This window comes from Schistocerca gregaria, chromosome 5 (genome assembly GCF_023897955.1).
Source record: "Schistocerca gregaria isolate iqSchGreg1 chromosome 5, iqSchGreg1.2, whole genome shotgun sequence".
NCBI lineage: Eukaryota > Metazoa > Arthropoda > Insecta > Orthoptera > Acrididae > Schistocerca > Schistocerca gregaria.
This window is the reverse complement of record NC_064924.1, coordinates 622,031,313-622,057,352: the sequence shown is the minus strand read 5'-3', so window position 1 is coordinate 622,057,352 and position 26,040 is coordinate 622,031,313.

The window sequence follows — 26,040 nt, the reverse complement described above, 5'->3', positions numbered from 1 at the left end:
TAGGTGACAAAAGATGTAAAAACAATTTAATAACAAAGATAAGATACAGTTATAAGCCAACAGCTGGGTATATGGAATCACCTGTTCTGATTGTTATAAATTTTACATGGGTCAGTCAGGCAGATACCTAGCAACCGGACTGGCTCAGCATGAACGAGACTGGAGGTTGCAGAATTATGACTCCGCATTTGCTGAGCATGTAATGAGTGAGGGTCACAACTACCAGCCAGTGTCTCATGTACTTCACAAGGACATAAACTCAATCTGACGGAAACCATGGAAATGAACAAACATCTAGCTCACAGTCCAGCTATAATCCTAACTGACTAGATACAACTCAACACTTCCCTTCTCCTAAACTTCATATAATCGTTTCTGTTGTGCATTACTTCCACCACTGTCTATTCCTACATACTCCCATTTTCCTGTATTCGTTAAGTTTTTCTGTTTTATTGAAGTTGTCTATGTATTCCATATAGAGAGTAGTTTCAATTCTTAAGACTTTCTTTTAACCTCTTGTAGTTGTCTCATCAAATAGTGTGTCCATTTTACTAGGTTCATTTAAATAATACAAACAATAACAAATCATAAAATTAATACAAATAGCCACAGTTTTGCAAATAATGTTAATATTAAAAGGCAGTACCACCACGCTCTCAAAGATTGCATTTGATGTATGTTCCCTCAAACTCCTCCATTTTCTTGCATTTATTTATTTCTGTTTATCTTACTGATATTGCTTAAGTTCCTTATGTATTCTGTAGTTACATTGATTATTGTTTCTGCTTTTGATTGGTTTGTGTATCACTCTCGATGTTTCACACCTTCTGATATAGCCTTGTCAAATACTAATTTAATTTTATTACTTTTGTCTTTTAATAGAAACTTATGTCTGTTTGCTGTTCCTACTTTGTGTTGAAATTTATCCTGTCTACTCTATTTTAATTTATTTACTGCTCAGTTTTTTTATATTTTTTCATTGCATTGACATCACGCTGTCAATGATATTATGTACTGTATGTTTCTGCTTCCGTCGAGATGTGTTACATCTCTTCGGATGTTGTTTGAAAATATTTTGACTTCATTGATGACAATACCTAGTAAATGTCTGAAGATTACCTTGTAAGACGATAACCGGTTAACACAGTAAAAATTAATACTGTAGAAGAAAAGCAAACTTGTTCTTTTTCATTTGTTGGAAACTAAACAAACACTGAAACTGATAACTTTTCTGAATCTCTTTTTCATTAATTTGTCAAAGCAAATAATTTTATCTAATGATTTTATTGTCTGGAATTAATTTATGTGTGAACATGTGTTGACGAGCTTATGCTGCATTCTATCGTCACCCACAGCAATGTCATTACAAATCCATTTCCAAAATAGCTTCTGAATGTTTATAACTTAACTACACTGAAAGAAATACCATTTTATATTATTACTCCGTTCGCAGCACAGCTAGTACAGTTATTTTTTCAGTCCAACTATATGAGGCGTTTAAACCAATTTATCAATGATTTCAGTAACGTCCTTCTTCGCAATCGTATAGAGTATTTCATTTATCAGGAGTAGTCGTCGAAGCTTTGGGTTACATTCATCAGGTGTTCTTTGACAGAAGAAATGGTTGACACATGCTAACATTATAGATCACTTATTTCCTTTCTCATATGAACCCTCCCATAAAAGTACCCAGCCAAATGTTTCACAGAAATGAGATTTTGCTCTCGTCCCTGAGACTTCAGCCGTATACCAAACACAAGGTTATTCACAAATACCCCGAGGTTTCAGAAGACGACTTCATGAGAATTAGCAGCATACACAGAAACAGACACACATCAATGGACAGATGTTTCAAGTCGATATTAGTGCCGTGGTGGAGTTGCAGAGCGAACCAGTATGGGGCACACAGGTGAGAACCTTTAGACAAACAGTCGACTCCACATTGTCGCTGCGAAATCAGTTCGCGCCTGGAGAAGGGAAACTATGAAACACGTCCCCTAAACGGTCTACCGTCGTTGTGCATGCATGAACATCGCACACACTTTTTACGTTTTCCACTTGACAAAAAGTTCCTATAGTGAGCACATATGTTATAAGTTACAATTTGAAGTTATATTCTATCTAGTGATATATGTTTCTATTCAGTACGTATTGTGGTTTTCATTCAGGTGTCTTCCGAAAGATCAGGGGCCCTTACTAACAATCTTACATTTCCTCTGCTGCTACACACTCAGTAGGTATTGCACAGGATACCCCCAGCTTCACCTCTGTCCAAGTATCGTACATTCTGTTACTTATTTCGTCATTCCATGTATTAGGCACCTATATTTTACTTATGTACCACATACGAACCGTAGACTTCTTTTGTGGTAAGCCGTCACCCCTAATCAGAATACGCTTACTGGCAGATACCATCATCGAATACGCAAAACGATAAGTAGCTCTGTCGTGAAGCTACCGAAATTTTCAGCAAGACAGTCACATAACGTCACATAGCTATTGTCAATTAACACCAATTCAACACCGTCCAAATTTTGCTGTTGAACGTCGATCTGGTACTTCTCCCAAATATCAGGAAATAATTAGTTCAGTTTCACACACCAGCTGAGACTTAAAAGCTTTTAGCCGGCCTAATAAATAGATTATGGGGACGTTCTTAAATTGAACCGACGATTCAAAATTTCTCATTGGTTATGTGTTCACATTCCTGTAATGTCTATCAGTTTCGTTATGAAACAAGACCAGTACTTAGGAATTCCAGTGAATAATGAAATCAGCATTTTTGTAATTTTAGGATACGAGTTCCGAATATTTGGGTAAGAAATACTGCAGCCGATTAGGAAATTCCCTCGAATCGGAGACGCTAATTCATTATAATAAGCGGAGGTTGAACACAAATAGTCGGGCACACATATGTAAATGGCAAGCAGATAGCTGTAATTTTCTTGAGTTGTGAATACGTTGATACTTCCAGTAGGCACGAATGTTCTCTCTGGGATGAGTAGCGCGGAGTAAAAGAAAAAAATAATCACATTTCATCGTTAAACACCTATTTGACTTTAGAACCATTTTAAAACAAGTGACTGATAAACAGTTGTTACACGCTATGCGCCTTGACTTTGTCATTGCTTTTGATTAATTTTAACGAATAGCCTCCGAATCTCAGTGGTCTTGTTAAATATTGAAAGGAAGAAAGGATGGCGTTAATGATCCCGTCGATGACGAGAGCATTACAGCAAAGGCCCAGGTTATGGAAAGATGGGGGAGTAATTCTACGGTGTCAGTTGCCTTGAACTATTTAGGAAAACCAGATGAAATATAAATGTGGATTAGCAAACGAATAAGAAGTTTTTTCGTCCTTCAACATATAAGTACACGACAAAACCACGTTTTTAATAAAACAATTTTCAGTAACCACACATATGATCTTGTGTTATATTGCCTTTGATAATCTATTTGGAAACAATGTTGGTATGCGAATAATACAGAAGGAACAATGCAGTTAGGAATAGGACTTCATAGCTAGAGTAATGGAATTGTGCGTCCTGCTCCAAGATATAAAACCGTTAAGTTTTTAAAAAATATTTCATTGTGACAAAATCATCTGTGTCTATAAGTGAATGCATTTCGTGAACGTAGTACGAAAAATATACTTCATAAACACGTAGAAATTATAGAATGATCATTGGGCCAGAAATAATTATAAAGCAATATAAACGAGTCGCGATAAAAATTCGCTCTCCCTCGACACTCCAGTCTGCCCGAAGAATGATTAAATATTAGAGTTTGTGAGAAATAGAGTGACCTATCTGTCTGAGCAAAGGTACCATACCCGTCAATCTATCTTGACTACTACGTTTAATTTAAAAAAAGTGACTTTATTCTGAAATTGTGAGCTTTCAAATTATATATTTAAGTTGACCATATTATAAACTTTTGATGCCCTTTCACATTCTTATTAATTGTTAAATTATTTAATTTTTGTACAGGTAAATGTCTATTTAAATTAATCCTAAACTCAGCCCCATTTGTAGCAGTTTGATGGTAAGAAGTACGGCTAAGAAAAATTAGTTGTTAGTAAGAGTATTGAAATCGTCAGAAAATCACGTGATACAATGTAGTGTAATTCGCGGAAAGCAAAAGTAGGGAGTAGGGACACTAAATCGCTGGAATGGAGACGATGGTAACGTCAGAACTCAACAGTGCGGTCTGTGAAGTCAAGAGGTGTGGAACTGAGAGTGGAGGATGATGAATGGTACTGAAGTTTTGTACAAATATTGAAATGATTAACAGTTCTAGAAAGAGTACAGAGGCCACAAGATAGAGTTTGCTATTGAATAAGGAAGTTATCAAGGAAGTTTTATTTTAGACAAGTTGTTGAACGTAGTGAGAAATGTGTTCCACTGAAGGGTAATAGTGTATTTTAGCAGCTGGTGCCGTAAAACAGAAGTCTCACGAATTTCAATGTTTAAGATGAACTTTTGCATGTCGCGGGTCCATTCAGTAGCATTTTATTTAGGTCAAATTCCTTGAGATGAACAGATATAAGAAATATGTCTTGCAAATAAACATTTACAAGTTAAACCTAAAATGTTCAAACGAGGAAAATTCGGCAAACGCTACTTTATATACGTAGATTCCGAGCGATATAAATTTCTATGACATCTCAGAACTATTAATTGTAGATGGATACACAGATGCCAAGTGCCAGTTGCTGGAGCTAGGTGGATGGGGATTTTAACGTCACATTTGTATGCTGAACTCTTCTTAGCAGAAACCCTAATTATAAGTAATTTATAAAAAAGGAAGAATATGATCCCCAGATATATTCCACAGATGTAAAAATATTGTATGTAGCCCCTGGAAAGAATTGAAAACTTTTGTTCGTCGTATTTTTGGCGAAAGAGGAAGAGACACCTTTTGTTTCATAGGTATTGTCCAGGTCGGATTTATGTGGCACACCGCCATTATCCTACATTATTTAATTAATACTTGACTAGTTGCAACCAAACGGCACTCGTAATTACATAAGTGTATTTCAATTGTGTTTTTATTTCACAATATTTTGTTGTTACTAACCTATGTATGATTTATTTTGTGTCTTCATTGTAATCTATTTAATATTCATTACTATAATTCATTGTATTGTCTCGACACAGTTACGAATGAGCCAAAAACAATTTATTAACTTGGTGACTTCGTGCCTGGAGGCATTGTTATATGTACTAGATTGTCTTTCTTTTGTTGCATTTTTATCGCAAACTACGAACCTGATACGAGACCGGAATACATAATTAAGACTTATTACTGGATTGTACGTCGACAACCCAAGTAGTGTTGCACTCGCGGATACAAGACAAGGCACCCCATATTTACATCAGAAATCTTGCCAAACGCTTTCTGTGGTCGTGTCTTGCTTCATAGATCAATCACAATTTTCCATTTCCGTAGTAGCGATTTTAACCTACATCGTAGTTTCCAAAATTATTTTCAGTATTCATACAGAGCGACAATACAGTTTTATCAGTTAACAATATGGTCGACTTTATTTCTGTGCGACGTAATATGCCTTGTAGCCATTAGTATTCAAAATTCCACCATTACTTTCGACAATTAATTTTCTTGTTCAGACATAGTCGCATTGCGAGATTAATTTTTACATTTTTTCTGATTACACATAGGAGTAATTACATAAGTACATAAGAATTATTGTGTCATACATTACGTGTGGCATGGTACTGACTAGAAAACAATTAGCAAAGATGGAGAATCAGGGACTGCAAACACAGACGCAAGCAGACTCTGACATGCAATTAAATAATGAAAGGGACGTTACGACTGACTCGAAATCCTGCGAGCGATATATTATTAACTATTCTGGAGACGTAAATATAGATAACAGTCCGTCCACCAGTAATATGCGTAAATGAAGTTCCGAATCAATTCTGTGATCTGACGTGAAGTCTATCGACGTAGTGGGGCGTAACTGTTGCTCATTGCCAGCATGTTCCGCGCTATTATCTAACAGATGAAGGAACAGAAACACATGACGACTGAGCGTAAAGAGGTAATTGAGATACGTATTGACCAACAGATGACGTGAATACGCGGCACTTTCAAAACGGATGATAAGATAAAAACACGACATGATGAAACCAAATAAGATAGAGCTGCACTTAAAACTTCAAGCGACACTTTGTGTATTCGTGTTGAGGAGATAAATAATAGAATGACTGGACAAGTGTCCGACCTCAATGCGAAATTTTCAGAGCTTTCACTACAACAAGAAAACGCAAATAAAGATGTGACCAATATCCAAGTACAAGTAAACAATCTCAGTAAAACATGAGAGCTAGTAGTTACTCAGGTTACATTTTATCCTGCAGTGCATGATGATAAAAGAACGCATATTGCCGATGTCGAAAACAAGAATGATTCAATTGACGAAGAGCTTTCTGATAAAGTAAGATTACGCATTGACAACCATGTCTCATTCAACAATACGGAATTTCACAATTGGATAGAGCAAAAAGACAAACACATTGACGAGTGCTTACCATAAAAATTGCCTGCTGTAGTCCACGACACTATCGCGGAATTTATACCAATAAACACCTAATCAGTCAAACAGAACAATCTGCCGCAGCGTAATCTAACAGTTTGACAATTACGTACAACCAGTTTTCAATGGCGGTAATAGCAACCAAAAAACACAGTTTGGAAGTGAATACAATTACATTTATGACGCATGTACACAGCACGCTACGTACTCACAACACATCTCGACATGACAGACTGCACTGCCGTCGTGATAATTATTAACAAAATTTTTCTTGGTATTCGCCAGTTGAACCTTACAGTAATTATTCTGAAACTAAAGATTACTATAATGCCAAGTAAGATGAGAACCTCATAAAACACAGTATTTATGCCTGAAAAAAGAGCCGTACGTCCTATCATCTTTCTTAAAGCCTTCAGAAATGCATTTCCTCGTACATGGAGTGACCTTAACAGGATATCTCATGTTGCCGGTTACATCCAAGGCGACGCACCTGTGTGGTCGTATAATGAAGCCAACAGATGCGTCACGTACGAACAATTTGAGAGAGCCTTGTTATTTAAATTTTGGTCGCAATTTGTACAGGAACGACATCGTAGGCAGATTGTGGATCCGGAACCATTCGATCCTAAGCACGGCAATTTTCGCAGGTATTTTGAAAAATATTTAAATATCGCACATTTCCTTGACAAGCCAGTTGCAAGGAGTGACATCCTCCGAGCATTGAAGGCAAGACTGTCATTTGATATCAAAGGAAAACTTCTGCATATCCCAGACAACAACGCAGAGTATTTTCTCCCAGTGATCGATTCTCTCGATATGCTTTACGACCATCAGTGTTACGTACGGCAAAACAATTGCTACAATGTTTACACCAGCGCCTTGCAAAATACGAAGGAGAGCCAACCAAATTCCGGAGCGCCGGCTGCTGTCGGACACGTAAGCCAACAGAATCAACCGTTTCAAATGTCAAATGTATAAAGACAACAGAACCAACATGCTCAACACAGCACTAACAGCAATTACAGCACTTCTTACTCTACTGGCGGCAATCGAAATAAGAGAACGCGCAACAAAACAACCACAACGGTTATAATAATTACCAGGATGGTAACCAACATTTTAAGAGAAACAAAAATAACGATCAATCCCCACCAAACCAAAAACAGAGCTGGAGTAACAACAACTACACCACTCACTACCAAATCACTGCGACATCATTGCAGCAAAACATTAATACAGGCCATTGGCAATTGCCGCCGCCGCAAATGCAAACTCTGAACTGGAATGCATCTAAGAACCCGCAGGTGAGTCAAAATATCAAAAAGGAACGAGCAGCACAACACCCAAATGTAAATATTATCGAAGTAACTACTGATGTTCCTTCTGCGTCTTTGCCTGCACGCTCTACAAATGTGACGACGGTAAACTAAAAACAGACATTACTCTGCTTCAGGTCGTGGCTGGGAAGAATTTAGGAGCGACTTCAATTTAAATTTATTATTTGACACACCCACTTTGCAACGACACAATGATCATGTACCTGGTAATTGTATACAGCAACCATTATTATTCATAAGGTGTAATCATGATGAAAACTTGTTTGATGAACAGTTACAAGAGGACACACAATGTCGTTCGTCATCCAGTGAAATTGTTTTGGCCTCAGCTACTGGTGTTGTGGGTGCTATTCCCACTAGTATTATTCCGGACACAGGAGCGGCTGTTAGTGTCCTGTCTATGATTTTTACAAGAAAATGTGTGAGTCTAAAGCCATAGCAGAGTATTTTGTCCATAACTGTAAAATTTTAAATGCCGTAGGCAATAAGTCTTCTAGGGTTAAGAAACAGGTATTTGTGACTGTCAAGATAGGTAATGGAATCGTAAATTGGCAATTTCTTGTCGTCCTAAAACAGGCAACTAATTTTGTTTTAGGTTTAGATGTATTGTGAGAGAAGGACAGCACTATTGACTTCTCCCAATGTAAATATATACTTAGAGACAAGGGTAGTGAAATTTCAATTGACCTCGCTACCAGGACTCTGAAGCACGATAAATACTGTACAGGGTACAAGATTCAGTTAATGCAGGACACTGAGGATGCTGAGTTTGAGTATTTGAAAACTTTATTTAGTGATAAGGTATCAGAAACCATAGCTTTCACACATGATGTACATAATGAACTTTATGATGTTCTGTCCAAGTATGTACAGGTATTTAGCAAATGACCTAGTGTGATCAACTCAGATGTGTACAAAATAGAAGTTAAGCCCCACGAGATTTTCTTCCACAAAACCTGTAACGTGCCACTATCAAAACGACCTGTTGTGTGGCACGAGTTGAGACTAATTTTAAGTTGGAAAAGCAACAAATCTTCCACGTCACCTTACTGCCGTCCTATTCTTGTTGTAAACGGGAATATCAGAGTTGTTTTGGATTCTCGTACAATTAATGAGATTATTTTACCTGTTCGCATGAAACCTGAGAATCTAGAGGAGCAGGTCTAGAAATTTTCATATATTATGTATTTTTATACGACAGACCTGACCAATTCGATCTGGCAAGTCCCAATCACGCCAGATTCTGGAATGTTTACTGCATTTATATTGCGGGAGGGGGGGGGGGGATCTATCAATTTGTGTCCTTCCCTTCGGTCTGAGCGTTAGTTCAGGCGCCTTTATCACTGCATTGGATACTGTAATTGGTGATGAATTGGTTGAATCAGTTACTCACTACACTGATGAGTTGCTCATAGCTAGTAAGACTTGGTCTGAACACATTGATACTTTGCAAAAGTTTCTGCATGAATTCGCCAAACTGCAGTGACTGCTAATCTCAGAAAGTCGAAATCTGCTTGCAGTGAAATTAAGTATCTAGGACATACTATTTATGCTCAAGGTATACCACCTGACCCAGGAAAGTTAGATGCAATCAGGAATTTTCCAGCTCCACGGTCTATAAAGCAATTGAAATCTCTCCTTAGACTTTGTTCTTTCTTTCGACGATTTTTTCCACCCAACTTTTAAATAGCAAACGTATAGGGAACCTATAGAAAAAGAATCAGATATGGATATGGTTTTACCAGTGTCAGAAAGACTTTGGTATTATTAAGAATGCTTTGGTTACCGCAAACATTTTAGATCACCCTGATTTTAATTTAGATTTTTTTGAGACATTTGACTCCTCATCCTCTGGCTTAGGCTGTTGTTTGTTTCAGGTTGCAAAGAATGGAGAACATTTGAACATTGTTAGTTTTACGAGACGCACACTTAGTGATTGTGAACGCACCTACTCTACCACAGAACTAGAATCACTCTCTTTAGAGTGGTCCTATAACCAATTCTATTATTATTTGTTTGCTAAGCACACTAAAATTAATACTGACCACCAAGCTCTCACATTTCTGTTTATGTGCAAGCTGGTAGGTGCCACATTTTCACGCTGGACTTTATCTTTGCAAAACTATTCCTTTGATATTGTATAATTAAGGGTGAAGACAACATCATTGCCGACGCTGTGTCTGGTCTGCCTCAAGGCTTGTATGAATCTAACTCTGACCTGGAGAATGTGAATGATTACAGATTACGTCTTATGCAGGATAAACTATATCGCCTGTATTACGTCGAATTATGTAGAAGAAATATGTCAAAGTTGCTGAAATCTGATCCTCACTGGAATAAGGTAAGGGTTTTACTCACAAATCAACCTGTCATGGATTGTGCGGCTGGTCCCGGCGGAGGTTGGGTCCTCCCTCGGGCATGGATGTGTGTGTTTGTCCTTAGGATAATTTAGGTTAGGTATTGTGTAAGCTGAGGGACTAATGACCTTAGCAGTTAAGTCCCATAAGGTTTCACACACATTTGAACATACTCAAAACTTGTGCGATCTGTAAAGAATCTAAACAACAGAACTTGTCTACGAAGTGTGACTTGCATTCTAATCTATGCAGTAAACCTTTAGAAATTGTAAGCTCTGACTTAAGTGACCCACATCCCTGAAGCAATGGTGATGTGAAATATATTCTTGCATTTTACGATTTATTATCCAAGCACGTTAAACAGCATGCTATAAGATCTGCTACTGCTACTCACATTGTTCGTCGTTTCTCATGTGACTACATTCCTCATGTGGGGAAGCCAAAGCTATTTTATCCGTCAATGCTGCATACCATACTGGGTACAAGACACGTAAATTTCTCAAAGGCAGAAGTATTATGAGTATTTTTATCTCAAGGTATAGTCCCCAGTGTAATCCCACTGACGCGTGTTCCGTGAAGTTAACAGATTTACGAGAAACTACATTTTTTCCAAACAAACAAATTGGGCGACGTATTTGTCTTTAATTGAAGAGGTACACAACAACCTCAATGTTTATGAAACTCCGTACATTAATAATGAGCTCATGTTCGATCGCAAAGAAGACAACTATTGGACAACCCCGTTACCAAAACTTTTCTTTTCAGAAAAAAAACACACGACGCAAAGGTGAGGGATATCTGTGCGACGCTGACAGCGGTAGCCAAAATTAGGAACAAAACGTACGAGCGCACTGTCAAGAGGAAGCAGGAATTTAAAGTTGGAATGTTAGTGCTTTTGCGCAATCTCAAACTTTCACCTTGAAACTGACTGGATACGCATCTCACCATTGAACACACACACTCAAGAGTAGCTAAGGCCCTACTTACACTGTGTACTTACACTCGTGTCGTTGTGTAATTTTTAAGTGTGATGTTAGTTCACAGCTGTTGTTAGTTGCTTATTTGTAGTTATGCGATTGGTCTCATTGTGGTGTAGGATATCGCGTCTAATCCTCCGCTATTTCAGCTGACATCATTTGCAAAAGCAAAACATTTATTTAAACGTGTAATGACTGTAAATACCGTAAATACTGTTAACTTATATAAAGCTGTTTGAAAAATATTTACATGTGACCAATCACACTTGTGTGAAGAGAAGATAAATATGTCTCTATGTTTATGTTAAGTAAATTGTAATATGTTTGCATGTATTTGCACCTATGCAAAAACCTAAATGGAACATGTTTCTATGTATTTACCTATATTTAGGTAAAACTAAATGATATACCCTCACTTGAATATGTTACCTGTACTTGTTACATGTGTCGATATGAGAAGAGTTATGAGACTCGCATAACCTGAAACTATTTGTGGACGTTTACTCTACGTCGTTGAGCCTGCAGCTACGAAGAAACTAGTGTGCAAAACCGTATAACTGAAAAAGCCTAATCATGATCTTTAGCTATGTATATAGATGTGATGAACTATTTATGTCTGAAATTTGTTCACAAACTGTTAATGTAGAATCGTGTTACTAATTGTTGACGTAAAGACTTGAAGACGGACATTTGTTCTACGTCACAATTACATGTGAACGAATATTTGTATAACGCCTGACAAACTGAGTACGAGAGAGAAAAACTGTAATAGTGAAGTGCTGCGACACTTTTGAGTGTATCGCAAGTTGACATTTACTGCGCTGCATCTCAGTATCTCTGCAAGTCCGAATAGCAAGAACTGGTTCACTACTGCACCTACGGTCTCTTTTCTCCAAAACGATGAAGACCACTCAACTAGTGGAGGAAATTTGGACGGGTCCTAAGGGAGGAAAATGTTCTCGGATATGGCGGACACTCTTACCTCGTCTAAACGAGGGTCGACGCCAGCGTCGTGCAGTCCGAGGTCCTGCTTCCATGCCTTCACGACAAGTCGTGAAAAGAAATCATTTCTGATACAAAAAGACATTTCTGGCGCAATCCTTTGCGAAAGAGACTATCAGCAATAAGAATTTGTACTTTCGTGTTTTAAATGTTAAGCCACATTTGTGAAATGCATGATGATAAATCTTGTCTCTGTGACATCTTGTGCACATGAACACACAGACTGGGTATAATCTACGTGTCGGGTGATGTACTCGGTTCACTACGGCCGCGCTAGCACTCAACATCGAGCGACTGCTCATGAGCGGTAGAAGCAATACCAACATGAACTTTTATAGGCGCACACGCCACATTCAGACATTGAAAATCTGTATTGTTTAAATATTATGCATTATATTTATATGTTATATATGATACATTTGTATTTGTAGACTTACATATGCAATGTGCTTTAGAGTGAGTTGCTCGCCTGAAGGTGTGTCCTTTCGCCTCGCAACTCAGGGTGAAGTTTAAAGGCTCATTTGAATGCTGAGCTTTTCTTAGCAGAAAACCTAATTATAAGCAACAAAGCAAAAAAAGAAATAATTTGAGCCATAGATATAGTCTACGACAGTAAATATTCTATGCGGCCGCTGGAAACATTTGAAAATTTTTAATAGTCGTATCATTGGCGACAGAGGAGAAGTCATCTTTTGCTTCCTGAGTCTTGTCCAGATCGGACGTATGTGGCACACCGCCATTAATAATACATTAATTCATTAAATAACAAGTTACAAGCAGCAGTTATTTTCTGTGATTTGTGAAAGGCATTCGATTGTGTAAATCACAGCATCCTTTTAAATAAATTAAAATTCTATGGTATCACAGGCAGTGCTGCTAAATGGTTCAAGTCATACCTCGCTAACAGGAAACAAAGGGTGTCAGCGCAAGGGACTAATGAATTAAGTCATCAGTCATCATCAGAATGGGAAGAAATTACATGTGGTGACCCACAAGGATCCATCTTAGGGCCAATGCTTTTTCTTGTGAACATTAATGATCTCGTATCAGTTACACTGCCAGAAGCAGAGTTCGTTTTGTTTGCAGATGACACAAGTATTGCAATAAATAGTATGTCGAGTGTAGTTCTAGAAAGATCTGCTAATGATATTTTCATGGATATTAATAAATGGTTTAAAGCCAACACACTGACATTAAACTTCGAAAAGACTCACTATATGCAATTCAGAACTCGTAAGAGCTTTCCACCAAGCATATGCATTAAGTAGGAAGAAGAGCAGATAGAAGAGGTTGACAGTCTTAAATCCCTGGGAAAACAACTTGATAATAAATTCAGTTGGGAGGAACACACCACAGAACTGCAGAAACGCCTTAACAAATCTGTATTTGCAATTCGAGTGTTAGCAGACAAAGGCGACATAAAAGTGAAAAAGCTTGCATACTTTGTCTACTTTAATTCCACAATGTCATATGGTATAATATTTTGGGGTAACTCTTCAAGTCAGAGAAAAGTTTTCGGAGTCCAAAAGCATGTAATACGTATTATTTGTGGAGTAAACTCACGGACGTCTTGTAGAAACCTCTTCAAAGAACTGGGTATCTGCCTCTCAGTATATTTACTCCTTAATGAAATTTGTCCTAAATAATATATCTCTTTTTCCAACAAACAGCTCTGCTCATACATACAATACCAGGAACAAAAATGACCTGCACAAGGACTTAAAAGCGCTTACTATAGTTCAAAAAATGGTCCACTACTCAGGAACTCTCACCTTCAATAATTTGCCAGCAAACATAAAACATATAGTTAGAAATAGAGATCAATCTAAAAAGAGCCTGAAAGACTTACTAGTAGCCAATTCCTACTACTCCATTGACGAATTTTTTAATAGAAACAAATGATGTTTTGTATATATTTATACTATTAGTATTGTTATTTCAGCTTAAAGAAATAAAAAATAAAAAAGGTGACATGTTCCACATCCACGAGGATCTCCTCAACACGGATCTATGGAACGAAAACTAATCTAATCTAACATTATTTTATTAATACTTTACTCGTAGCAACCAAACGGCACTCGTAATTACATAACGTAAGTGTCATTTTAATTGTGTTTTATTTCACAATATATGGTTATTACTAACCTCTGTATGTTTTATTTTGCGTCTTTTGTCATTTTAAAATTGTTGGGTGAGGGGTATGGCCAAAGGATCGGTACTTTAAAGCAAAAAGACGTCCAGCTCGTTCCACGATCGTCATCGGGTGCTGTTTGCGAAGTCCGATTCACTTCAGAGAGAAGAAACACGATTAAAAATACGTGAATGGGCCTTTAACGAAAATTCTCTGCTCCAGCGCCTTGAGTCTGTATGAAACGTATCTTACCAATCGTAAAATTAAATGATATCTGTTTAAAATTCATTACTATAATTCATTGTACTGTATCGATCCAGTTACGAATGAGCCAAAAATATTAATTAAAGGATCAGTCTGATACAAAGGCTGAACTTCTGAAAAAACATGTACTGTAAAAGCTATATGATAATTTAAAAAATTGCTGAGTTGGGTTTGCCGATTAGATTCATTTCGAATACTGGTTTGACGTAGCTCCCCACACTGCTCTGTCTAGTTCAAGTCTCTGCATTTCTACCAAGCTACTGGAACCGGCATCCGGCTACACAAACACACACACACACACATACACACACACAAACACACACACACACACACACACACACACACACACACGCATACATACATACATTCCCCTCATCACGAAACTGATCTTTCATTAACACATCGGGTTGAGTCCTATCATCTGATTCTTGTTTTGATAATATTGTTCAACAAGTTTCTGTGCTACTTACTGAGATTAGGTACCTTTTCATTCGTCACCTGATCTTCCTATCTCTCTACAGCATTCTTCTGTAACATCGTATTTTAAATTCCTGTAGTCTCTGCATGTCTATGTTACATGCTGTTCGCGTTTCATTGTCATACAAGGACAGAATCCAGACAAATGGTTTTCAGGATAGATTTGATAAACCTACAGTCCATGGAAAAATATTTCTCATATGAATAAATATTAATTGCTGGGTTGTCTGTGACTGTAAATTTTAGTTTAGCGGTATTTGTAAATTAATAGTATTCAGGCTTCAGTTTAAGTTTTTTATTTTCTGATTACTGCCCAACTCGTATCGGGGCAACTCCATTTTGCAGGACTGCATAGTCATTATAGGTTTACATCCACTTTAGTTCTTCACCCAACAATGACAGAGCGACACTGGCGTTAGATTAAACGATAAAACTGTATTCCAGGCGTTTTTACTAATAGAATGAGAGAAACGATGTTTTCGTAGAAATTACCTGCGTTTGACTATATGGCATTCGTCTTCTGTATCAGTGAAAAATTCCTAATTGCACTTATATTTTAACACGATTTAACATGTTTATAATACAATTAAGTCACACAAACGAGGCACGTTTAACCTACCTTACACTGATGTGATGGGGTATTGCATTTACTGTTATTTGCATTTACATATACTGACGCAATAAACTAAGAAATTAAAAAATTGCTTGAAGGAGGAACAGTTCACAGCTTTAGCTTTTCGTCATGAGATATTCAACACTTGGCTTAACATACTTATTAACAAAGAGAGTGACGCAAAGTACACGTTTCAGTTTACTTCTTCTATTACAAAGTGCGGAATTTATTGCTGCTGAGATTATAATTTAGTAATAAAACTGTACTATCTCATCTATGCATGCAAATGAAGCGTGACTACCTGCACGGTTTCAGGGAGTACGATCTGGAGATTATTATGGGAGGGAGCCAACATACAGTCACAATACTCGGTTTACTAGGGGCACTAGAAACATACCAATGACATATTGAATAAACAGACAGGCAGTGAAAACAACAGACTGCGTTCAATAATGATTCTCTCTTAATATAACAGTCTCAAAATTAAATATTCCCATTCCCCCAGTCTTCGTTTCTCTCTCTCTCTCTCTCTCTCTCTCTCTCTCTCTCTCTCTCTCTCTCTCCCTCCCTCCCTCCCTCCCTCTCTCCAGTCATTCTTCCCTCCCTCCCATCCTCCTACATTAATCCACAGAGTGTACCCACTGGAACTGTGACGTTATTTGTGAGTTACAGTCCCATCAACTGTAAATCACACATCAAGCAACTGAAGCAGATAACTGTAACGAGTATTCTGGGTCACTCTGTATACTAATAAACATATTAATTCTCGCTTATCAATGAAAAACTAAAATTGCGAACTCTCCCCTCACTGAGTGTTTTTATTTTATGAAGTTTCTTAACTTCTCATTATTACTGTGATGAATATGTTAAATCGTTTAAAAATATAAGAGGAAGTGCGGGGGATTTTCACCAACGTAGAAGACGAACGTTACACGGCCAAATGCAGGCAATGTGTCGCAAAACCTTATATCTCTCTTTTCTGGCGTTCTCTCATTCATTAGTCTTGGAACAGCTTTTTCTGTTTAATCTAAGAATTGTGTCATTCATTTACTGTTGCGTGAAAAACTGACGCTGATGTAACGCCAACTACGCCCACACAGTGCTAGAAAATGTTGTAGCTGTGATACGAGACAGGCAGTCATTTCAAAATGGAAACTTGTGATTGAAGACGGAATATTATCATCTTATGTATGCCTAACTTAAAATATTTCCCATTTTCTAAAGCAAACAGTCAAACACCAGTTACAAAACATCGAAAAGTGACACATACATAAATTAATTCGATATATTCTGATGGCCACTGACTAGCTTTAGAGCATATTTAAACAGAGATGGCAGAAAAGTTGTGATCAACTTATTAAAGAAGCATTACTACGATGAATGGAAACAAAAGTTACTGCCCAAGAGCATTTCTGTAGCTGTCCGGACAGTGAGTGCGCTCTGTAGGGGAAATAAATGACGGAATTGGGCGTTACATGCTGCGGTTTCACAGAGGGACTACGATGACAGCGCCATTCTGCATCCTGATTTATTTCCCGCTACCCGCTGAAACAAGTTAAACGTCAGCAGAGCAGCTCGGAACGCTTCGCTGTACGAGTGGTAATCGCTAAAGCCGTGCGCACCCGCTGATAGGACGAGTGCGTCCGACCTGTCAGGCCGGCTGTAAGCACTCGATAATTCCCGCGCCGTGTCCACGTCACAGCGCAGAGCCCCCCTGAATCGCGGCAACAGCGTCCGCCGCGGTGTGTTCGCCGGGACTGCAGCTATAGCAGGCGCGTCGTCGTGGGACGCTGACCCCGCCGTCCGTAAAACGTGTAGTTCGCCAATAAATAAAAGAGCAGCTGAGCTAAGGGACGTTGCTGACGTTCCGCAGTGTATTACGTATTATGGTGGTGTGCTGCTTAAGTTAGTTGCATTTTTCCGTATCTTTAATAAACACAAAATACACATATAACGTAAAGGAGGACTTAGACATCAGTAATGTATTCTCCTTCACTATTTATAGCAGTCTGCTAACGCTCGGCTAAATTTTAGATCCTACAACTGTATAAATCACGTGGCTTTGAGGAGAAGAAATCTTCGAGCCACGTTCGGAGAGCATTTTCACTCAGGAAGAAAGTCCCTTAAAGGTTGTTCCATAGAGAGCGTGAAAAGTGAAACTCCAAGGGAGGACGATGAGGTGAATAACGTAGGGCGGAACGACTTCCCACCCGGACGCCATTATAGTATTCCTTGTCCGCCTAGCACAATGCGAGAAGGTGCTATCGTGAAGCAACATCACTTCATGCAGACTTCCTGGTCGTTGTTCTTTTACTGTGTGTCCAAGACATTTGAGTTGTTCACAATAAATGTGAGCGGTGATGGTTACACCTAGAGGAAGCAATTCATAGTATTCACCACTGTCGCTGTTCCAACAGATGCATATTATTATCTTTTGTGGATTCCACGCAGGTCTTTCTACTGGGAGTTACAGCTTTGTTTGAGCTCAACCATTCCTTTCTTTTCCTTACGTTGCCATAAAAACACCATTTCTCGTCACTAGTAACGATACAGGATAGGAATGGTCGCTGTTGTTCACGAGCCACCCTTTCATGAATGCACAGTGAATAAATAAATGAACAACCTAAGTATCCGCAGAATTTGGTTCCCCGTTCATTCACCTGTTGTATTGTAAAGTATTGCAACAGAATTATATTTTCCAGAGGAGTATTACACAACTCTGCTGATCACATAAAGGGGAAATTTCTCTTTGTTTTGTTGCTGCCAAACCCTGCGTGCTGTTCACGTGATCACGGTGTGATATGCACGTGGGCACACATGAGGTAGGTAACGCCATCTCTGTATGGGTTGGACAGTAGCGGTGGGAGGATCGAAGGTGGTGTGACAGGGAACTTTTCTTCGCGTAAATTATTCGCGCGATTTTGTCTGCTTGTATAAGGGAACTCCTGGGGAAATGCTCGGAGGCGAGGGTAGTCTGTCCACAGGCCCAGGAGCGAGCAGCTGTTGTACTTGGAGAAAGGGCTTCTCCCGGGAGAACAAAGCAAGTGCTGCACAGCCACTTCGAAAATTTTCTTGTAACTGTGCAGTGTTTACAAAGTTAAGTAGATACTGTTCGTTGTTTCTTGCATTTGTATTATTAGTAACTTGTGTCTGCGGTTCCTTTCGTGTTAACGCATTTTGTGTAAGATAAACAAACACAGAAAGCGTCTGCGTACTGCGTCGCCATCGGCTTATAAGGCGCGCTGCGTAATGGTAGATTTATCCGTGAAAGCGCGCATAGGTTTTTCTCGTGACGCAGTGGAATGTGGCTCTGCATATATTGGCCAGACGACAAGAACTGTCCACGAACGGTGTACGGAACATGAAAGATACACCCGTCTGCGGCAACCGTCAAAATCGGCAGTAGCAGAGCACTGTATTTCATTGGGACATTCAATGGAATACAATGGAACAAAAATTTTAGCTCCGGTTTCCGGATTTTCGGATTCCGTAATCAAGGAATCAGTGGAAATACGTCTTGCCGATAATCTTATAAATCGTGACAACGGCTTTCAACTGGATAAAACTTGGAATCCTGTTATTAAAATTATACATTCACAGCGGAATAGACAGCGTCATTCGATACTCAATGACTAGATGATCTTTTACTTTCACCACCGAGGGCAGCACGTACAACTCGGCTATGCCACGCATGTCAACACGTGCGCGAGAATCAGTATAAATACCGCGACTGCACCTGGGCTCTTCAGTAGTTGTGTACTCACCTGATGATGGCCGGACGTCTCTGGGCCGAAATATCGTGGCAGAATGTCGACGGGATCCGGCTGCATACCCGGAAATTATTAGAAGAACAAATACGCCGGGAAAATTTCAGAAGTCACAATTAAAACAATATTTTTCACAATCTGCTATTTCTCAATCCCCTGCATCACCCATACTATTTAATCGTTGAGAAACAGTGAACAGAAATTAACGCAATTCAGTCTTGTACCGGGACAGGTTTTCACTGTAGGTCGCGGTTTTCAAGATATTCAAGAACACGTAAAAACGTGGACTACAATATCCGCCACCCTCGCACTCACCACCACCAGTCAGCATATTCAATACGTTGTCCATGGCGCTCCGTCCTAATACAGTATAAAACTTTGTGTTATATGAATTATTTCCTTTATTCGACGGCGCTTCATCTTCCTTGACAGGACATGATAGTGAAAGGCAGATCGCATTCACTTTACGCTGTCAAATGTCAACCAACCGTGAACTGGATCAGTGACAAAAACGACGAGGTGGTATTTGAGTCTTCCTTATGCTGACAGCATTTCCAGATGGTTTGGGCGTATTCTGTGAAAACATGTAGTGAAGTGTGTTTCCCTACCAACAGCTAAGATTAAAGCCCAATTATGATTGTAAAGGATGGTCTTGGTTTGCGTACGGTGAATGTCTGCCACATCCCTTGCAGTGGTCTCATCTTATACATTTTTCAGGTCATCAGCACCACACGTGAGTAAAACAACTGAGAGAATCTGCTACTGTAGAACGATGATTTGTTACTTGTCATCGTGCGTAATAAAACAGCACACAGATTAGGATGTCTACTTCCCGCTAATTGCGTTATTTTAATGGAGAAGCAATTGTAATCTTTGTCTCTCCTTAGGCAAACAACAGGGAGGCATGGTTAATACTACCCCCTCACACTTTTATCGCTGATATTCACTATCGATAACTTCTGACCCTAGCAATGTTTGATTGTGTTGTTGCACTTGTTGTCTACGGTGTGTATGTTTGGTTTGTGCATGTGATTCACATACGAAATGATTTAAATTTCCTTGATTAAAAGTTTTTTATTGAATTATTGGCTTGCAAAGAACGGAGTGTTGCCCAGCGTTTGTCGAAGACGTCATCTGGTTTAATTCCAGTAAGTTCTTTGAAAATTCATACGCCATACTTACAGCTGAAGTATACAGACCAACGAGAATGAAAGATTAAAAGATTATGAAATGTGTTATGCACTGATAGTAGTTAAATAAAAGTCTGATAGACACAGAGAGAGAGAGAAAGGATTTTTTTAACAGTTTAACAGAAACGCTACTCCAGTTCATTTGGAATACCTCACAAAACATTATTCGGTCCGCTTGCTACTTTTTCAGGAACCATTGTCACTATCTCTGCGATTTGTTCTCTGGATTCGACGTGCTAGTTAGTCATGCCCTTTATGAAATTCGATACTAAACCTGCTATGACCAATTTAATCTTCACCGTTTAATCTAAAATTTTATTTCTGCGTACATAAATGTAAACAAAACATCCATCCCGTGTAGGGAAACTGAACTGTCTCAATCGACATAATGTATTTAGCACTGGAAAATAACTATGTAAGTAACACAAATGAGGTACTTAATTTATACTGTTCCAAGATAGTACAGTTTTCTGAATACTGACTGTTTCAGAAGCGTTTATCATTTAAGTGTCTCAGAAAACGCCCACTTAGACACAGAGTATTGTTACGTCCGTAGAACCTGTGCAATGAATCTGTTACAGAATATGTGATTTATCTTTAGCCAAGGCTTGGAAGCATTAACTGAGATGATGTGATTTCCGACAGTTGTGTCTTGAATAACCTTTACAATTTTTCATAATGAGAATAACTTTGACACAAAAACCTTTCCCACTCTACGAAGTAAAACAGAATAACCTTATCATTTATTTCTGCTCTCGAAGTAATGATAATCTTGCTACACGGCAGTAAACGAAAACACTTTTATGGCAACGGCGTGCTCCATTTGATGTATTACCTATGGCCTGCATCTTACTCTAAACGTACTATAATTCTTTTATTCGTTATGGATGTGGAGCATTGCGACTGTGACGACTAAAGGTTTCCAGAAATTACTGCATCCACTCGCGACTGGTTGCAATAATTTGTGGAATCCTATAGGATAATTTACTTTGATTTATTCTGACTTTAAAAAAGGATCACATGACTATCAGACCAATAATCACATCCGACTGTTTATGCTAGTCAATAACGGCTTGAGCATTCTGCCATATGAGAATAATTTAACATATCAAACACTCCATTCAAAATTCCCAAACAAGTCGCACTGACATTTTTTTGTGTAAGTAAGTATTTGTTACTGTGTGTTTGTATTTATCGTCTTGGACCACATAACACCAGCTGTGAAGAAGATCATAACAAGCCCACTTCCGGGTTATAAACAATTTACTTATGATGAAAATTCTACCAAGCGTAAAAGTTATATACTGGAAAACATGAATAAACATTCTTGTCTGCGGTGGAAGATAAATGATAATACAGGATCAGACTGAATTGTTTTCTGAGCGATAAATAAAGTGTTTCAATTTCGAGTAATGTAGGTGGCAACAATTTACAGCGTGATATAGCGTATTTTTGTGAAAGCGGCAATAAATTTACATGACGTTTGCCTCTGCATGAGTTGCAAATTTCTGTCGACTGATTCACAAAATAAAACAAAGGAAATGGAAGGTAAATGGCGTGTCAGCATAGATTGTTGCTGAACGGTGCTCTCCGCATTAATATCGGGTTCAGCTTGGACACTCTAGAATCGATGCACGTTCATTTCACAAAAAATAGCATATTTTGATGTAAATTGGCGTGGCGACATTCGTGGTACTAAGGAGGCCTCCGAGAATGGTGTACTTGAAAGCTTATGAAATGTCTACGATTAACGTATTTTCAATCTCTGACTTCGTAAGATTCACTTCTGCTTGAAAACTTCCAATTTCGTCATCCCTTGTTGCCTTGTCACGTAGTATAAAATACTTTGAACTAGCTATGCTATTTACGCTTAACAACGACATATTTAGCGCAAGTTCTCTAAAAGTCTGCTTAGAACTGTAACAGAAATTATCATTGAGGAAATAGGTTAATAGCCACTAAAGTAAGATTGATTTCAGTTATTCAAAACTGTAGTAAGGCGGAGAAACTATCAGTCGACACATTCTCATTTCCTATATCTCGCTCTCAGTGTCTGACAAATTTGTTTCTTTTCAAAGATACTAGTTTGCATCATTGCCCGTTATTATTAGTTTTAAACTATCCTTTTCTTTCATCTTATTCACCACCAAGTATTTTGAGCTGTGTGGTAATTCTCATGATTTCGTAATAAGTATAAGATAAAACGCAATTAAAATGCAAAGCATAAAGCTGCCTTTAGTTGCTCAATTAACGGAATAAAAACATAGATCACAGGCCCGTTATGTGAACATAATTTGGTTAGACTCTGCTAACAAATACCACTAGGTTTGCTCATCCTTCTAGTCACGTCTAGTGACTGTCTTTTGTACGTAGCAAACGTATATTTCTTTTCCACAGCGTCGGCTGATTATATGTGATCTATAAATAAAATACAGGTTTTTTTTATACATGTGCAGTCATGTTCTGTTACTTGTTTCGCCAGTGCCATATTAATCGTGCAACAGTTACATTGGCCGGCCAGAGTGGCCGAGCGGTTCTAGGCGCTTCAGTCTGGAACCACGCGACCTCTATGATCGCAGGTTCGAATCCTGCCTCGGGCATGGATATGTGTGATGTCCTTAGGTTAGTTAGTTTTAAGTAGTTCTAAGTTCTAGGGGACTGATGACCTCAGAAGTTATGTCCCATAGTGCTCAGAACCATTTTTTGATCAGTTACTTCCTTTACTGTTCTTCTCTGACGATGGTCACAGCGGTCTTATGGGATGATAGTATGGATTTGTTACCCATGAGACCGCATCTCGGTCTGTTCCGCCGCCAGGAGCAGGTATGTCTGTTGGATGCGAAATGCGCGTCTCATGAGATGAATGGTGAGGAAAACGCACACACAACCACACACACACACACACACACACACACACACACACACACACACACACACACACAAAATACACACACACAAGTCCAGAGCGCAGAAAAGCCCCGAAACGGCCGGGAATCGAAATCGGGGCTACGCGATCTCGATACTGCAGCGCTGACCGCTAGACCACTTATTTCTGATTGTCAGACTCATCATGTCTTCACTTAAATACATTCGAATATTATGTAGTAGTCAGCAGTTCCCAGACCACGTTTTCCATACTCGTTATTTAAGGGCTTATTTCCTTTCTTAGATATGAGGACTAGTGCAATATTCGTACATTCTTATGCAATAGTTCTTCTTCCTTAGTCAACTTTTATGACGTTATGGGTTCCTACACAACCATTAGCGACATATATTTCAACAGTCCTTAGCTTACCTAACCCTGTTTTGAGGGTCTTGTTTCGATTCTTTTTTCTTTCAAGTAATTCATTTATCTCATTTACGTTTTGTCCATCCTTAAACATCATTTTTGGTGTGTATCGTCGGGCGTCTGTCCTCTGGGGAGTATACATACTTTTATATCACACAGACAATGAACTCCCCATATTACTACTGTATCCACTTTGCTTTTAGTTTGGCTGTTTGAATGCCTTAGGAATTTGTAAGCCCTGTATTGTCGCATATGAACATCCGTCTATATGAGGTGTAAGTTTGTGTCCCTTCCGCATCTACGCGAATATAATACACACGTTTCTTTTTACCATAGACACTATTCATAAATGGGGTGTACTTAGCATTCGATGGCACATTACACTCGAATAAAGATTTGAAATCGTCGTTCACCTTCAACATCACTGACATTCAGGTACTGTCCCTTCTATCAAAATGCAATTTAGTAATTCTCAAGATCGTTATGTTATTGTTGACCCTGTTAATGTGTAGTTTTTTGGCGTTAGATAGTCACGAAATGGGAGACTAGCACAGAAGAATATCTTAGGTTCCTACATTAAAGGCTAAAATAATTTTTTGTGGTGAAATATATGGTGGTAGCAGGTTGGGACGAGAGTTCAATGTAGCTGCATACTACGTCCCCTTATGGAAGAAACAGAAATTGGAATTTTTGGTAATTACCGCTTCTAGAAATAAATTCACTGGCTCACGCTATGGAAGACATCCTGGCGTTGAAGTAAGAGTATTGGAGTTCGTTTATGGAAGGAGGAGGAATGGGCAACCGTCGGCTAGTGACACCATAAGATTCAGCACGAGAGTGTGCAATAACATGAAACTTCCTGGCCGATTAAAACTGTGTGCCGGACCGAGGATCGAGTTCGGGACCTTGGCCTTCCTCGGGCAAGTGCTGTGCCAATTGAGCTAACGAAGCACGACTCACGGCGCATCCTCATAGCTTAACTTCTGCCAGTATCTCGTCTCCTACCATCCACAGTTCGAGTCTCGGTCCTGCACACAATTTTAATCTGCCAGGAAGTTTCAAAGCAAAAGGTGTGGCATCAGTTTTTAGTATAATGAAGCAAGAGCTTAAGCCTATCCGAGGATTGCTCAGACCTGTGTCTACGATGCTGTAAGGTAGTATCTCAAAAGCTTCCACACCATTTTTACAAAAAATTTCAATAGTTTCGACAGTATGCCATGAAAATTTGGAAAGAGAAGAATATTTTGTTCAGCCAAATGGGCATGTTAATGAGGCACCGGTTTGGTTTCTTTCGCCATATAGTTAAACGATTGATAAGAAGGGGGGAACAGAATTTACCATCAGAATGTCCGGGTAACTGACGCATAACTGTAAGTCTGGCACTCACAGAAGCTGGGAACAAGCCTCTACCTTTCTTATTCTTCAAGAGTGAAAACCAGCCCCAAGACCCTTGAAACTTAAAATCTGTTCCCTGATAAAGTTACTCAAAATCAAGATAATTAGGTAGAGGACTGAAACATTAATGTTTGGGTTCCGAAACATATGGGAATTCCGTCCAGGTGGACTTTCAGAAAAATTGTTCAAATGACTCTAAGCACTGTGGGACATATGAGGTCATCAATCCCCTAGGCTTAGAACTACTTAAACCTAACTAACCTAAGGACGTTACACACATCCATGCCCGAGACAGGATACGAACATGCGACTGTAGCAGCAGCGCGGTTCTGGACTAAAGCGCCTAGAACCGTTCGGACACAGAGACCGGCACTTTCAAAACAACCATCAATGGTTTATGCTGATGCATTTTCTGGTCATCTCACTGATGACGTAAGAAAGAGGATCCTAATCTGCCCAGCGATCTCGTTATTGTTCCTGAAGGAATGAGTAAAGTGTTACAACTCATGGACGTTACTATGCATAAGCTATGCAAACATTACATTCAGGGACAGCAAAGAAAAAAGAAAATAGTTATGTAAACAAAATTGTGAACTGCCACAGACAGGAAAAATTAAACGTACTGCACACCACATTATTGCACACTAGCTTTCCGGTGCCTGGAGTAGAATCTAAACAC